Here is a 16,612-nt window from a genome sequence, read left to right as displayed (position 1 = left end):
TCTGGACCTACCAAAAGTGGGGCGAGGAAGGAAAACCGGTGAACTGATCACATGTGGCCAAGGCTCACTGATGCAGATGCCCATGCTGACCTGTGTTTACCACTAAAAGCGCCTACAATGGGCACGTGAACATCAGAACTGGACCATGGAGCAATGGATAAAGGTGGCCTGGTCTGAGGAATCATAATCTGGCAGAGGCAGTGTGACACTTTGGCCAATGTTCTGCTGGGAAACCCGGGGTTCTGCCATTCATGTGGTTGTTACTTTTGACACACACACACACACACACCACCTGCCCAAACATTGTTGCTGACCAAGTACACTCCCTCATGGAAGCGGTACTCCCTGATGTCAGTGGCCTCTTTCAGCAGGATAACGCACCCTGCCACGCTGCAAAATTCGAGAATGGTTTGAGTTTAAGGTGTTGACTTGGAATCCAAGTTCTCCATATCAGTCTAATCGAACATCTCAAGGATTCAGGGAGCTTTATTTGTCATTACAGCTATGTATATGCAGTACAGAGCAATGAAACAGCTTTCTGTGGGATGTGTTGGAAAGTCTGATCCATGGAGGCCACACCTTGCAGTTTACAGGGCTTAAAGGATCTGCTACTGATGGCTTGGTGCCAGATACCACAGCACACCTTCAGAGGTCTCGAGGAATCCACACCTTGACAGTTCAGGGCTGTTTGTGTAGCAGAAAGGGGGACCTAACCAATATTAGAGGAGTGGCCATAATGTTAGGGCTGGTTACGGTGAATGTCAAAATTAGCTTTCATTTATCCATAGGAATTTTCCAGAAATTAATCAAAGTGTTCTTTAGTATTGCTGCAATCAATAGATATTAAAATATTTATTCCTACTAAAGCTTTCATTCAAAATTCGTTTTAATTTTGGGTAAAATAACAAATTTTAAAATCAAGGTTGAGGACACAAGAGGAAAAATTTAAGAGATTATCTGTTCTTAAGCTCAAAATCTCAGCCTGCAGGATTAGAAAATATTTTTGAGATAAGATGCGCTTGCCAAAGGGAGCTAAGCATCACCTTTTTCTCTCACCTCTTTTCTCTCTCACACCATCATCCCCCGTTTACAGACACACACCGTCTCTCACCTCCTCAACTTGTTTGTTCATACCGCTGTGACATTTCTTAGAAAACACATTAGCTTAAGTACTTCTGACCAGCAGCCAAGACCAAAACCTAAAAAATTCTGAGTGACAGATTTGCATCTGACTGCAGACTTCTGTATTGATGGAAGCAGGGTGGGGGGTCATTTGACATACAATGCTAAAAATGGCACAGAAAATTGTCACAATATTGTTTTGTCTGCTTGGACCTGACTGATTACATTACAGAATTATTATACAATTATGGCATTACCAAAGTCAGATTTCACAATTCTCCTGGTGTCATTTGATACCCCAAAACATTCACAGGTGGATTTCTGACAGGAAAGCAGGAATATGAACTCTGAATTTGTCCATATCCATAAAGTGCTGGTATCCTGTATATCAGCTAAACTATGAAGACAAAGTAAATAATGGCAATGATAATTTTAGTGCTACCAGTGGTTTTTATTTATTAGTAGTTAATGAAAACTCTGATGGTAGAAAATGATTCCAGTGTGGCAGTGAAAGAGTTGTTCAAGTTATCTTTTTAGCTCAGACAGGCAAACAAAAAAATATAATTTTAACTTTCCTGAGTTAATGGAATGTCAGTTTTTAATATTGCTTGACAATTTGTACTGACAGCTGATGTTTATCTGGGTTTTATCACAGCATCTTGTCACTACTCCAAATTACAAATTAGATTAAAGCAAGTCTATAACTTCTTCTTGGCAAGTACTTCCAAAGTCATTAAGTTGCCAAGTGAATGTAAATATGACACTTCAACCAATGGACTTACATTGATGGAACATAATCGGCCAAAATAACAAAAGAAGCATTGCTGGTGCACAGATTATCATGATTTAATACTAATCTTGCAGATTGTGGCATTATTAGCCTGTGATTATGCGACTAATCTTGGCCTCAGTGAGCAGGCCAAGTGCTTTAGCAGTTTCCAAGGGTTATTTCTGTCTCTGTCCAGTATTCTACTGATCCAGTGACATACGGCTTACTAACCTGCCAAGATCTTCAAGCACTGTCAAACTGTGACATCACGGCATTCTTCCTGAATGATACTGTCCTGGTGGTGAAAATATGAAGTCAAGGCACATTCAAATCAGAGCATTTTTTAGGCAAAATGTAGTTAGAGTGCTATCAGTACACTCTTAAATTAAAAATTACAATAAAGAGAGCAGGATTATTTGGATAAATCATTTCTTGAGGTACAAGATTCCAGTAACGGTTGATTCAATCTGTGGTTACTGGTGGAAACAGCAAGAGTGATTTAATTACAAACTCAAATCACCATCGAGGTCAACATCAAATACACGTGTGTTTCTTTTCTTGTGACGGCTTCACAATAAAGGCTTCCATGTGTTTTGCTAGTTAGCGCTTTTAAGGTACAGCAGCAGCAGTAGGAAATGTTAGTACTAGAACTAGATGCATTGTAAAGAAAGTGAGTTGCTACTGATGAGAGAAAATGATGCTACATTACTTAGGTGCGTCGATTCCTGTAACTCTGTTGTTGTTGTGAGGGGAAGCTGAACGCAGCGTTGGAATGGCGGACTCTGCCGTTAACAATACAAAGTTTCAGTATGGAGGTGTAATTACAGAATGTAAATACTTTTTACTGTTTTAAAAAATGCAAATTGTAATTAGTAGCACTACCAGGGTTTAATTTCATGAAAATCTAACAAAGTTTAAATTTCAGCCAATCAATCGATGTGTCATTAAATTAAGTTGTTCTTGATAGTATCTGTCTTCTAATGACTGTGTGTTAATGAATCACATTTGTCAATGTATTTTTAAATTGTTGATGACTACATTCCTGTTGAACACAATCAATTACTTTCCAAGCCTCTCAATACAGTAATCAGGCTTCGGAAGGCCTATTAGTACTGATCAGAGACCACCACCTCGTCTGGACCCTGTCCAATCAAAGAGGGGGACTCAGAAACCAGCAGGGTTTCCCTGAGCAGCAATCTCAGCAGAGAGAGCAGAGAAAATGCAGAGTAAAGGTTTTGTTTTGTATCTTTTGAAGTGACTTTGTCGGTGAAAGTCTTAAACTGTTCATCTCGTGACATGTAGACTTCAACAAGGTCTTCATTGTCACTTCATAAGAGGGACAAAACTGCCAAATGGTTTTGATCCCCAGTGCATGACTCTTCATCATGTATTTCATCTAATTATACAGGTAGAAAAAAATGATGCAAATTCACTTGAATATACATACTGGGTAAAATATAAAGGCTTTTCATTTTATTTTATTTTATTTTCAAATGGAGTCATACTTGTCAAAACAGCACTCAATGGTTAAATGATTCTGTAATTGTTTGGGACCTTTAAGTTGACTTGCTAATTGAAACAGCTCAGCATGATATAACTAAGTCCTCCTTACTCAATTTAGGGAATTAGGAAAATGGATGTTTGAGCTTCACTGTGCAGAATGATGTATGTGCAGAATTTAACAACAAAAGGCCGTTTTCGCATTCCTTTGTTGAAGGACGAAAGCCTCCCTGTGCTCACTTTATGACTAACATCACAACTATTTTGTGAAAAACCATATCAGATTATTATTGTGATTCAATAAAAGTATTCATGTCTCACATGTATCTAAATGTGTCTGTAGAAGATCTTTAAATCTTTTGGTGAATATCTTTCCTCCTTCCTTCAGGTAATTGTATAATATTTAATTGACAAGAAAATTTTCAGCAATAAAATAATAATAAAATACAAACTACTTGGTTAGCGGTCGTAACTCCTACAGCCACTAGAGGCTTTTGTCACTTGAACATAAACATGTCGTTTTGTGGCGTTTGCTGAAGGACAGTCTGCGAAATGCATCCACCGTTTCTTCACACAAGCATGTGGATGAACTCTGAGCATTACTTCTGTATCCAAAGTCATTTATGATCCCCAGCGGGCTGACAGTAGACGTTTGGCGAAATGCCAGAGGGTTCGGTTTCCTCCACAGTGGGGACTCGAGGTGGACAACGTGATTTAAGCAGCACTGCAGGGACAGGCAGTTACTGTCAACAAACTAACATCGCCAGAAGTGTCACCATGATAGAGTGGATCTCCAAAGAAGCTGGAAAAATAATAATAATGCTTTTATGAGGGCAAGAGCTACATTTTTTTCAACCATCCGTCTGGTGTGTTTTATAGTAAAAACGACAGAGTGCATACTTCACGTCACGTCTCTTCCTGCAGCAAGATTAGATCTTATAGATTCACTGTTGCAACCTGTGATGGCAACTTTACCAAATAAGAACTCAGTTCTCACTCATATCTTCTATTATGTGAATTAATCACCATTTCCGAGTTCATGTATAACCAGTCGCTCCTCTTAGGTTGTTTCCCCTTTAAGTTTACTCTTAAACTTCATCTCAGGAATGAAAAACTTTTGGACAAGCAGACAACTTTATATTTAAAATTCAACATTGTGGTTTATACGGTGGTGACCTTAACAAACTCGTTTTAGCAGTAATGTTGATAGAGGCTGAAACTTTCAAATTGCATATATTTTTGATAAAAATAAATGAATGTAAATAAAGGGTTTAAGAGACTGCTGTGTGATCCATTAGAATACAGCACTCACAATTCATTTTTTACAGAATGCAGTATGACGAGTTTCCTCCCAAATAATCGATAGCCGTGTTGTTGCGTTTATTCATTTTGTCAGAAACGAAAGAGCGACAGGTGCAAATCTTGCTCAACAAATGGATTGGGAGCTCAGTGCTGGGCTTAGCCCTGATTACCTCCCATAAGCCCTATCAGCTGATGCCTCTCAGGCATGTGTCTTCTGTTCTTCATGAGCAAATCCACAAACTGGGAGATCCAAAGAGGATTTATTAGGCTCTGGTTTGGGTTAATCTATTCACAGGTAAAGATAATAGCTAATCATCATCAGGAAAGTCCTGAACGAGTTTGCAGCAGTCAGGTGGAGGTCAAACTACTGCACATGTGGTCAGCTTATCTTTGTGCCCTGCGGACATGAGTAAGCATAGAAGTAAATACAAGTGGCATTAAACATACTTATGAAGAATTTAAGGATTCAAAAATTCAAGGATTCATGGAACTTTTATTGTCATATAGCTCACATTTGCATGTTTGTGGCACAAAATTAGGACTCAGGTCCTGGTAGCAATAAGTAGAATATAAAAATATGAAATGAAAAATTGAATAAAATAGAAATATAAGCTAAATACAAATGGAATATAAAACTGAACATTTAAATAAAGAAGCTAGTTTTAGCATGTGCAGCATAAATATGCATGTGCAAGTATGAGGTAGTCCAGGAAAGTAGTCCGTAATATTGCACTTGTGTTATTGCACTTGTAGGATAAAGTGTTTGTAGTGCAGGTTTGTGTCTTTGGGGGTCTACAGGGCATGGCTAGAGTTCAGCAATCAGGGAAGAAGCTGTTTCTGAGCCTGGTGGTCTTGCTCCGGATGCTCCTCAGCCGCCTGCCTGCCTGAGGAGAGTGGTTGGAAAAGTCCGTGAGCAGGATGGGTGGAGTCCTTCATGATGCGGAGGGCCCTCCCCCCTAATGCATAAAATAAGGGTTTTCTTTTCATGTATACAGTCAAAGTTCATGACCAGCCAGAGTAATTAATCACAACTACTTTATGAACTGTCACAGTGGGATGAAAAATGTGCTTGCCAAAGTGCAGTCAGTTATTGTCTGTCAGCTGATGGAGAAAGTGACTGATTCACCTGTAAGCACAGCTGAAAGATTCGTCAGCCACAGTTTATTCCCTCTGAAGTCTCTGAGTGCCTGTGCATCCTGACACAGTTATTATTATTATTATTATTATTATTATTATTATTATTATTATTAAACAAAGGTGGGCCTGATTGCGTCAAAGGCTTTTCTACTGCCATACTTAATTACTTCTATCATTTCGTAACATGGCACATTAAACATCACAGGCATTTTTATGTGTAAGAGTACTTTTGTATGCATTGTATAAGGCCACTGCTCGCAATTCCCTGAGAAAATCATTCTGGCAGAATATAAGCTATTGCCTTTGCAGCAGAAGATGTCAGAGAAGGTCATATTTTGTTGGAGAGCCTCCTCAGAGAAGTGGGACAGTGTTCAATCCTGCAGAGATCATGGTATCCACCACAGGCCTGTCAGCGAGGAGCCTGAGCTTTGGGAGTTTGATCCTCAACATGGTCACAGGCAGAAATATAAAAATCGGATTAAAGATAAAACAGTATGGCAGCAGCCCTGAGTGTTCTGGGCAGAGCTCGTTTTCTCCGTACTTTCAAATATTATCAGTGGATCAAATGAGCAGGTAAATAAATAGAATTATTTTTAGCATAACATGAGGCAGCTTAAAATACATGATTTAATGCAGCTGATGGGTCAATTGGATGTCTGCCACATGCATCAATGTGAAGGAAGGAATTCATGATCAAATGATAGGAAAGGACTTTGCATTTGTGCACCCAATTCTCCTAAATTTCTGAAATTATTTCTCAACATCTTTTTTTGTTTTTATTTCTTGCCAGTTGTGAAATTTCGGTCCTCATTTATCAAATTTGCAACGTCAAATATTTCTCTGTGAACTTCAAATGTAATACACCTCAGTAATTTTACAGGCCTACGACACAAAGGGAAGACATGTGTCCCCCTCCCCCCCCTCCCTCTCATTATCATGTGCATGTAGCTTTGGATGAACAAGGTGGCTGACACAAAAAATAAAAAAATAAATCTTTTGAACCTTGTTAACAGTTGCATGGTTACAGTGAGGAAGCTCCGCTAAGGGTGCTCTGTCTCCAGCGACAGTCATTTGGAGATTCATTTGTCATCATCCATCTGATCCTTTCTGCCTTCTAATTAGGAGGAGAATACAGGGCTGTAACGTCTGTGAGAAAAGAGGAAGCGAAAAGAACAGAGGCTGAGCGTCCTCGTTGGATGTGTTCCTGTAGAGAAAAGAGGCTGCGAGAGCTGCTTGTGTCTGTGGGGTCCCGAAAACACAGTCCTTGTCTGACGGGCCATCAGGACTGATAAATGACTCTCACTATTACAATATTCTCCCACTAAATGCCACCTGAATAGGTTAATCAGTGACCTGGCAGAATACCTGTCCATTATCACAAGTACCTGAGCACATGGAAAAAAAAAATTTAAATCTATTGTTTTGTGCGGTACAAAGAAAATGCTTTGCTTTAATATGCAGCAATTTTCAGTTGCTGTTTGTAAACACACCATTAGGTGATTCTGGAAAAAAAAAAAAGTAGCTGACTGTTGAAGTCTCATTCTCAAGTTGTCAAATAGCCACCATTCCAAAACATCATTTATTGACGACCCGAGAATGAGACTGACTGATCAATTATCTCCTCCTCCAGAATCGCTGACCACCAAACACATCCTTAACACAGTGAAATGGTGAGAAAAGCCACAGCCGCACACATCTGGTGGGTCATAAGTGAGGATTATTATTTTTTGCTTCGAGGCAGATGCAATTTCTGTGACTTTACTACATCTCAGAGCCAATATATTCTACTTTTTACTTCACCACGTTTATTTACAGCTACAAACTACTTTCAGTTTCCACGTAAAATGTGTGATTTGCTCATTAAACACGATGCCTTGTTCTCCCATACCTTCACAGGTGCTTTCAGTCAAGTTGCTGATTAGACCTGCTCAGGTTGGAGTTACTGAAGCACTGCTGGGATTTTCATGAGGTCATCTTGTACTTAAATAATAAAGTTGTAAATTTCCCCATAAGAGCCCCCAAAGTCCCAGAGCATTTGCTTCTTATCTTGCTGCACAGGATACAAACTTGCGTGCACAAATTATCTTGTGTGCATAAGAGAAAAAGAGACATACTTCTAGACCTTGAAGGCTCCGTAAATTAACCCGCTGAAATGAACCATTTTGCAACCTGAGTTCTTTTAAATTGATTCTTTGCGTTTTGCTGGTGATACACATGTACTTTTTAGTGAAGTAGAATTCTGAATGCAAGACAACTTGTATTTTTCCACAGTGGATTTGTTACTTGGAACTTCTCCCACCAACAAAACTGCTCTGCATAAAAGTGCGATTAATGGATGCAGGTGCGCGTGTGAACGGTGTGATGGTTATGAATGAAGTGATTTTGATGAATGTGGTCATTGCAACAGCATTTTAATGCGCAAATTATAACACGCAACACACAGCTGAATTGTTAAGCACATCTAATACATGCCGACGTTTCTCTTCTCTTTTGTTGTTGTGCATGTCCTCTTAAAGATGTAAAAAAGTAAATTCCTTGTCCTTATACATTTGTGTCTGACAACCCGATGAACGGTGACTTCCTGTTTTCTTGACTCGCACTTGCTTCTCCCGGTGTTTGTTGCAGCTGTCCCCCCCTCTGTGTTTAGCAAAATAGTGGGCAGTGATATTGGCTCCCTGCAGTTTCAGATGACCTCTCTGCCCATCAGACACTTCACACCTGACTGCCAACTGAAATCCTCATATTATGGCCAGCGGCTCCCTGCTGGGTCTTGAAACGCTCCATTGAGCATCGGGGGAGAGGTGTTTAGAGAGGTACGGTCTTATTGTAACCAACTTCTGCCTCTTCACACAAGCTCACGCAGGGGCTTTAATGGATTGATGGTTAGAATAACAGAATGCCACCAGGGGATACCTAAACAAGAGGAGACTAGGCTCGTTTAGGATAAACTCTGTGGGGAACATTGTTGTTGTCTTGTCAAAACCCCAAACCTTTGACCCACAGTTTTCTGTCTAAAGCCTGACCCTCTCACAGTATAAGAACACGCTTCCTCCCTGTTGAAAGTAATTGGCACGTGAGGCCGTGTGTATAGGCAATGCTCTGTCTTGAACAGATGGTGCAACATAAAATGTGCCATCTATTACGGTCTGCAGTGCTGTTAATCTACACAATCAATCTACATGGAGACCCTGTGCTACACTTTCCTCCTACACATCATGCTAGGCTGCAGAATATGCTGCATGAAATGTGTGACTTGATGTCCAAATCTCTGATTTCTTAGAGGAATTTGAATATGTCTGGTGGCTGTTTCCCCCATATGGAAAAAACAACCAGACCTCCTCAGGTGGGATTAAGAACATAAATGTCATCTTTGTAGGCCACAAAAATGGCAACAAGCATTTGGAGGGAAAATTATGTCAGTGGAACAGATACATTGCTGATTTGTTAAGGGCAAAATAATCCCATTGAGCTAAACATCAGACTGAATAATGAAATGAAAACAAAACAACAATTCAGTGTGATTATGAGGCTGGACGGATGCAGACAGATACAGACCGACTAAACAGAAAGGAGTCACCGAGACAAATACAGGCTTCATTTTTAACTCATCACTTACTGAATTGTTTGCCAAGTTATGTGTATCTAATTAAATACGGTTTCATCGTTTGCAATGCAAGGCCAGTAAAGAATAGTAGAAAATATCCAGAACATTGATTTTTAATGTAATTCTCTCATACACTTTTCTAATGTATTTTTTTCTTATTTTAATGATATGTCGATATTGTTTTTGATGAGGAGGCAATTCATGAGACCTAATGGCCGACTGCAAACAAAATGTCTTCAGGATAATAATGGGATTAAAGTCCATGTTCAGGTTTTGGGATGTGTTTCCAGACCGTGTCGTGGTTTAATGTTTGTCATGTTGTCTCTACTGCTTCCTCCTCTTTTATTAGTATAAAGATATATTTATGATGATGCATGGATATGTGAATTCTTATATAACAGGATTTCAGGTAAATTGTATCACTCCATGTCTCATTACCAAATACATGACCACCAAGGTGGTCTCAGGGTTCTGGTGTTGTACAGACTGCCTCACTGCCAACAACACAATGATACTCATACTTTAAAAATAAAATAAAATCAGCTTCTCCAAGTCTGCTTTAGGCTTTAGTCACATCACAGTAAAAAAAAAAAAGTGTAAATAATCAAATTAATGATGGCTGAATGGCTGCTTTGGTTTCGGATGCTGGTATTGTTCATTCAGGCTCACCTTCACTGTCAGCTTTGGCTCACAGCCGTCATTAATGTTATAAGTAACACCTGTGCTTTTCCTACCACAGGGTGAAACACTGTGGCACCTCAGTCAAATGGACTTGGATTTGAATTGCAGAGATATGTGAAATTGCAGCACTCTTTCTCTTGTCATTTTCAGCCATAACAGCAATATTAGTAGTTAAACAGGGAGGTGCAACCTGATGTTTTATGCACTGTTTCTTTTCGAGTACCTGTGATAAATCAAGTCTTCCTAACAGAGACTACAGTGTCTGTTCTTCCACACCCCATTTTTCACCGTGCAATTAAACTGTGTGTACCTGAACAAACACTGCGTTTGGTACTACAATGAGTCAAAAAGCTGTGGAAAAAGGCTGATCTGCTGTCCTTCACCTGTCCACTGGTTGCCCCTGCAGAGTGTCCTGACCTAATCCTCTGCCCAGCTGAACCCAATTAGTCATTAGCTCCAGTAGATAATGAACTAACACTTTGTCTCAGCCTGGAAATCAATGTTTTGTTTGTTCTGCTTGTTTTTTTTTTGCCTGAAATACCTTGTTTGAAATCCCTTTTCAGATTCTTACTGTCCCCCATCACTGCTGATTCTGTGTGTATTCGCTTGATTTCAAACCTGCCTGCCAGTTTCAGACTGGAGGCCTGAACTAGTAGAACTGCTTTGAATGCCTCCTGTCTCTAGTCCAAGTTTTCCTTTGTGTCCAATTAGATGTTGTCAGTGACTGTGATCTAAGAAAAGCCGTAATTGTGGTATCCATTTAGCGTGTTTATCTCTACTGGCTAATGAGCGAGATAGCAAAGAATCTGATAGATCAGAGTCAAAGGTTTAGAGCCATTTTACCCAACCTTATGTACTGTAACTTCATTGCAACTCACACTTTACAAGAGTGACTTCAAGCAAGCGCACACAATAAATGGTGAAATGATGTAAATAAACTGACCCATTCAAGTGCATACACCTGTCACACATGTTATGTGTAAAGGGCTCAGATACACTGTTGGCAAAATGTGTTAGGGTTAGGGGTTAGGGTTAGGGTTTGTGTGACTAATTCACTAAATCAGCTGTTTTCTTTCAGGTCCCAATTTGGCTGATTCAAACAGAAGAGACCTGAAAACAAAAACAAAGCAAAACTTTTTTTAGAACTTTTTACAGCGATGATATTAATAGCAATGCAATGACGTTTCTTTTTTCTGATGTTTCATCCACAGTTTGCTTGGAATCACTTGGAACAGTTTTTAGTGTCCCATCATATTATAGCAGATTCTTCACTTGAAATAAAATTTTCCTCCACTGATGTCAGAAATTATAAAGAAACATTAGTTTTTAGGGAGATATCAACCACAACAACCACATATTTAATGAGCCCATTGTTAATGCTGTCACCTTGATTTGATCACCAGGTGAGATGTGTCATGATGCGACCGATTCAGCTCGGTAAGTGACAATGATTGATCAATAATGCGGTACATTTGCTCTGCTCTAATTAATCAGAGGAGCACAGCATTCGTGACAATGAGCAAATGGTTCAATCTGTCACAATCAGGTGGGGATGTGTGCGGCAGCAGAGGAAGAAGCAGGTCTGACATTCACCACCTTTATATGCTCTGCATCAAAACTGACTTCTTGTCTTGGTTTTTGCACCAGTTACCTTCCCACAGTTACAGATGGATTATTGTCAGCTTTTGCTTGATAGTCCTTTCACAAACTGGTCCATGTTTTTCTAGCAGAATAGCCCCAAAGTATATATGTCCAGATTTAAAATATGGCCTTGCCTCCGTGACTGTGGTCAAACAAGGTGAAAGCACTTGCACGCGGCTTATCTCGCCGCATCCGTGAATGCAGCCTGTAACCCAGAATTTACACCATCTGTGTACTTCCCATTCACTTTGGTGTGTGTCAGAACGGAGGGGCACATCCGCGTAGACCCATGTAGGACTCATCTGTTTCACTTTCCTGAAATGCTGTTGTTGTAATGCGAATGTTCGTACGGCGGTTAACATGCCATCCACATCCGAAGTGTTCTGGGAGACACGGAGTCCTCAAGAAGTGTCTCCAGTAGGAGGAAAACAGCAATAACAAGCCCGAGATGAAGGCTAAGATTAAGGAAGGAGAGGCAGCAGCAGAAGCTCGCTCCTCAGATAATTCAGCTCTAATCTATGCTCTGCAGGTGTGCAGTTAGTACCGAGAAGGTGAGCCAAGCACCTCTACAAAGATTTACTCTCAGCACTCACCCGGCGTTATCGTGCCAATAGGAACCATGGACACACATGAACACACACACCACGCTGCACACATGATTTCAGGAGTTTGCCGTGTTAAACGTGATCACAGGATGAAGGGCTGTTTTTTTTTTAACAAGTCTGATGTCTTTGGAGTTTATGATTCAGACAAAAAAGGGGTGAACAAGTTGCATCGAGAAATATAACTTTTTAGTATTTTTTTTAAACTTTTAAAAATTAACAGCAGAACAGAAGAAATATGATAATTAAAACCAAGTTTGTATGATAGCACACTGTATGCTCGAAAATGAGAAACATGGCTAATGAACTTTAATGTGCCTTCAGACCATTTTAAAATGATACTCTACTGATTAAAGGCGTTTGTTTAGCAAAAACACGTTCTAATGGAAAATAAGCTTTTGCCTGTGAAAGGCAATTACTGCAGGGCTTGGTGCTTTGTTGAAAGTGTGAATTAATTCATTGTGTTCTTTAAAAGTGTTTGACATAGATGACTGCTGAAAAGCTCAACTATTCAGAGCACTTAAATCAATATCATTTTATTAGATTTATTTTGCTCTTTGAGTTGCATGCGTGGATTTCTCTGGTATCATTAGGTTGATCTGTTGACTAAATGTCAAGAAAGATGTGGCAATCAACCAGTCAGCATGTAGCTATTCTTAACTTGACAGGGTACTTGAGAAAGTAGAGTGTTTGTATTTAGCCATATTTGGAAGAAAATATTGCAGTTTCTGAACAGAGTGGTTTTTATATTCCTGAAGGTTTGATAAGTTTCCATAGAGATTTTGATCTTTTTAATGCAGCAAAAACTCTTCACTGAATCAATATCACCCAAACTGATCACAGCCTCAGCTGTTTCTAAAGAAACAAGCTACACTTTTTTTGCCACAGCTGAATTTCAAACCAACAGAAAGTAGAAAGAACATTTACTCAAAGGATTAATCCTGGTTAGAGTGTCTCCTCTTAAAGAACCTGCATGGACGCCCTCAGGTGATTTCATTAAGGCTGATTAGACATCTGTTCAGATCTAAAAAGGAAATTAAAGTCATATTTTATCAACAGAGCCCTAAAAATAGAATAAATCACCACACATGGTTGTTTATCAAAATGTGTATGGAATAACAACACAGCTAATGTACTGAAACAATAGAAAGGGTGTAAGGTTTCATGTTTTTCTCTGAGATGTCAGTCAACCAGAGTCACACACAGACAGACTTCTGGAGGCTCTAATCAAGTGAGAAACTGAACACACCTGTGTGTTTGTGTGTGTGTGTGTGTGTGTGCGCTTTCACCTTCTGAAGTTATTTGATTGAACGTTCTCTGAGCCTTTACATCACTTATCTTTAATAATGAAAGAAAGTCATTAAAGTAATTGTTCTTTATGTGTTTAAACATGTGAAACTAACTCTGTGACTTTGTGCTACTTGGGCAACTTGTTTCAAAGCCGTCCAACGCCTTTAGTTTAATGTACTTTGAGGATCTGATGTGGCACGCTGGCTCAAAAAGAATTAAACCTGTAGCTTGGGGTCATGCAGTCATGTTTTAAAAGTGAGCACCATCATCTTAAAATCAATGCTGAACAGGTAACCAGTGAAGAGATGCCAGTGTTTCGCCTCTGTAGTATTAAATGTCCTAGCTGGTGCATTTGGCAACGAGATAGAGAAATGTGGCTGATGCCAGGAAAAGAAGAGGATCAGAGTATGTAAATGTGAAATGCATAGGATGAGGATGATTTTTGACTGCTTAAAACAGCTTCATTCATATCATCCGCTTTGCAGAGAAAATGCTGGCCGTCAGTGCCTGTACTGCCTGCAATGTCTGCATAAGAAAAAATGGGCTTTGAACTCAGTCGTATAAACGTATTTACCCTTTTCTCATCACAAGATCATAGCCTTTTTAAACAGCCAGCCATCTCCATTTTGTTCAGCAAATTTGGTTTTCTATTTCTTTCTTTCTTTTTTTTTTTGTAAGTTCCCTACAAGTCAGCATTTCCTTCACCATTTTTCCTACCAATTGGTTCTCTAAAAACCTCCAGAACATTCTTATGTTCCGGCTCAGCAGGATAAGCCATAAAACTGCAGTTCATTTGTCTCCTCCGCAGATGGAGTATGTAGATGGCTACTGCCTCTTTCTGTGCTTTAGTGCTGCGGGCTGTGGTGTGGTATATGGCTGCGCTATGCAGCCTCCTCCTCCACTGCATAGTTAGCCAGCTCTCGGCTGGCAAATTCCACTTCGGCTTCATTTTCCTCTCTCAGAGAAGAAGTATATGCCAAATGGACCTTATACATTGTTGTGTGTGCTTGTGTGTGTGTGTATACACCAGCAGGGACTTTAACGACATCACATTCTAAATACACAGACAGCTTTGCAGCTATAACAGCCTCCATTCTTCTGGGGAGGCTTTCCACAAGATTTTGGAGTGTTTCTGTGGGTATTTTTGATTGATTGCTCATCATGTGTTATCATACATCTTGAGGTTACCATGTCAGTGTAAGAAGTGAACTGGTTGGAACCGTCGTAACACAGAGAATGCATGGTTAAGTTGAAGTTTCATCACTAACCAGAAATCCTGCTCAAAGCTAATGACATTCCCATCAGCCACAGCTGTACTCTTTGTTTCTTGCTTAATTAAGTTTGTTAGCAACTGCATGCTAACAAAGTAAAATAAGATGATCACCAAGGTGTTATTGCATGTTATCATTGTCACTATGTTGTCATGCTGAAATTAGCATGTAGCTAATAGTATTAGAGTATTCATATTGGACATACTTGCATTACTTCTTTCTACAATATTCATAAATGTTATGGACCTCTTGTTCAGCCTTCCAGTCTGTTGTAGGCAACACTGTTATCAGGCAGATTTTTTTTTAAGCTATTGCTTTGGTGACTCGAGACAAACACTGGCCTTGCATGACACCATTCAGTTTTCAGTGTCACTGACATCTCCTGTGAATTATACTTACCTCTTTATACCGGCGTGTCACATTTAGAGATGGATGTTTAGAGCAGCATATTAATCCTCGCTGAATAAATCCTTCAGATGTCAACACATTCAAGGACAGGAACTCCCTGAAGTTAGGAGCCATCCTTCTTCTGAAGTAATATTTGTAGCTCTCCTGAGAAAAGCTGCCGACATCTTCCATTTGCCCAACAGACTTGTAATTTAGACATGAAATGCAATCTGGTACATTCTGGATAGACAAAATTTAAACATGTTGGACTTTGAAAATATTTGGCTCCACTGGCAGGCACTCAAAGTGACACTAAGGGTGCATGTTTTTTTTCAATGTTTGTCTTGTAACCATTTCTAGGTAAGGGTTAATTCAGGTAAACTTTGCTCTGACAGCTAATAATGTTTGATACCACTAAAAACCTACAGAGGTTCTTAATGCTACATTCTGGCGGTGTGGCTGTTGTCTTGTTAATTTTACGAAAAATTCTCAGATATTTGTTTTATAGTTTAACAGATAATGTACGTAGTCTGTTCAGTATTCCTTAAAGATTTTTCACCACAGCAAATTCAAAATCCATGCCTTTTTCCATTATGAGGTCTATGTGCCCTCAGTGGAAACAGAGCCATGGTTGCCTTAGATACATTTATGCACAAAAGCTGTTTGTTCCTGAGTCCTGTTACCTTTTCGGATCCGTGACTGCTGACGAGCTGTGGTATGTGCCTGCAGACAGAACATAATCCAGGTCAAGCAAAAGAGGAGGAAGAACAAAATCAATCACTGCTACACAGCTGAGGATGGTGCAGCTGGATCTTTGGTGACAATTTCTTTCTTGTAACAATGTAACCACCACCCATGAGGGTCTAACTTGTCAGGATGTTGTGGACATTTTGACGGGCTGCTGGTGAGAGGAGTTTTCACTGCTGAAGGCAAAGTTCCTATTACATTACATCACACTGACGTCCTGCAGACAGTTTGCAGGGAAATTCTGGTTCAGTTGTGCACTGCCTCGTCGGAGGGAGAATGTGATTTAAAAACATTCACATCTACAATAAAGTAACAGGATATCTTCATGTAGTTTGAACCACTCCTTTTGATTTGATTTTTAGTTACTTTAATTTAACTACGCAAATATCTGGAGCAGTGACCATCACCATTGTCATTTTGAAATTGCGTAGATGCCAATTACATTTTGAGGAATACTTTATTTAATACTTAATTATTAATTTAATACATTACTAATTATTTGTTTATGTTCTTTAAAACTGGGGAGCATTTATGCATGATTGAGTTTGCGGCATTTTCT

General features: G+C 39.5%; 1 long non-coding RNA gene across 3 annotated transcripts; it reads right to left on the bottom strand.

Moving 5' to 3' along the window:
• Positions 1-492: 492 nt before the first annotated feature.
• Positions 493-16,328, bottom strand: LOC124075087. Of its 3 annotated transcripts, XR_006845949.1 has the most exons (4): positions 15,990-16,328; positions 15,319-15,546; positions 2,123-2,186; positions 493-709 (listed from the first exon to the last, which is right to left on the bottom strand). It is a non-coding gene; the product is annotated as an uncharacterized LOC124075087 (long non-coding RNA). The 3 variants fall into 3 exon arrangements; XR_006845947.1 differs by lacking the exons at positions 493-709; positions 2,123-2,186 and adding an exon at positions 5,519-5,649; XR_006845948.1 differs by lacking the exons at positions 493-709; positions 2,123-2,186 and adding an exon at positions 6,764-6,976.
• Between the last annotated feature and the right edge of the window lie 284 nt (positions 16,329-16,612).

Source organism: Scatophagus argus, chromosome 2 (assembly GCF_020382885.2).
Source record: "Scatophagus argus isolate fScaArg1 chromosome 2, fScaArg1.pri, whole genome shotgun sequence".
Taxonomy (NCBI): Eukaryota; Metazoa; Chordata; class Actinopteri; family Scatophagidae; genus Scatophagus; species Scatophagus argus.
Note: the sequence above shows the minus strand (reverse complement) of the source record. Positions and strands in the feature narration are given on the sequence as shown.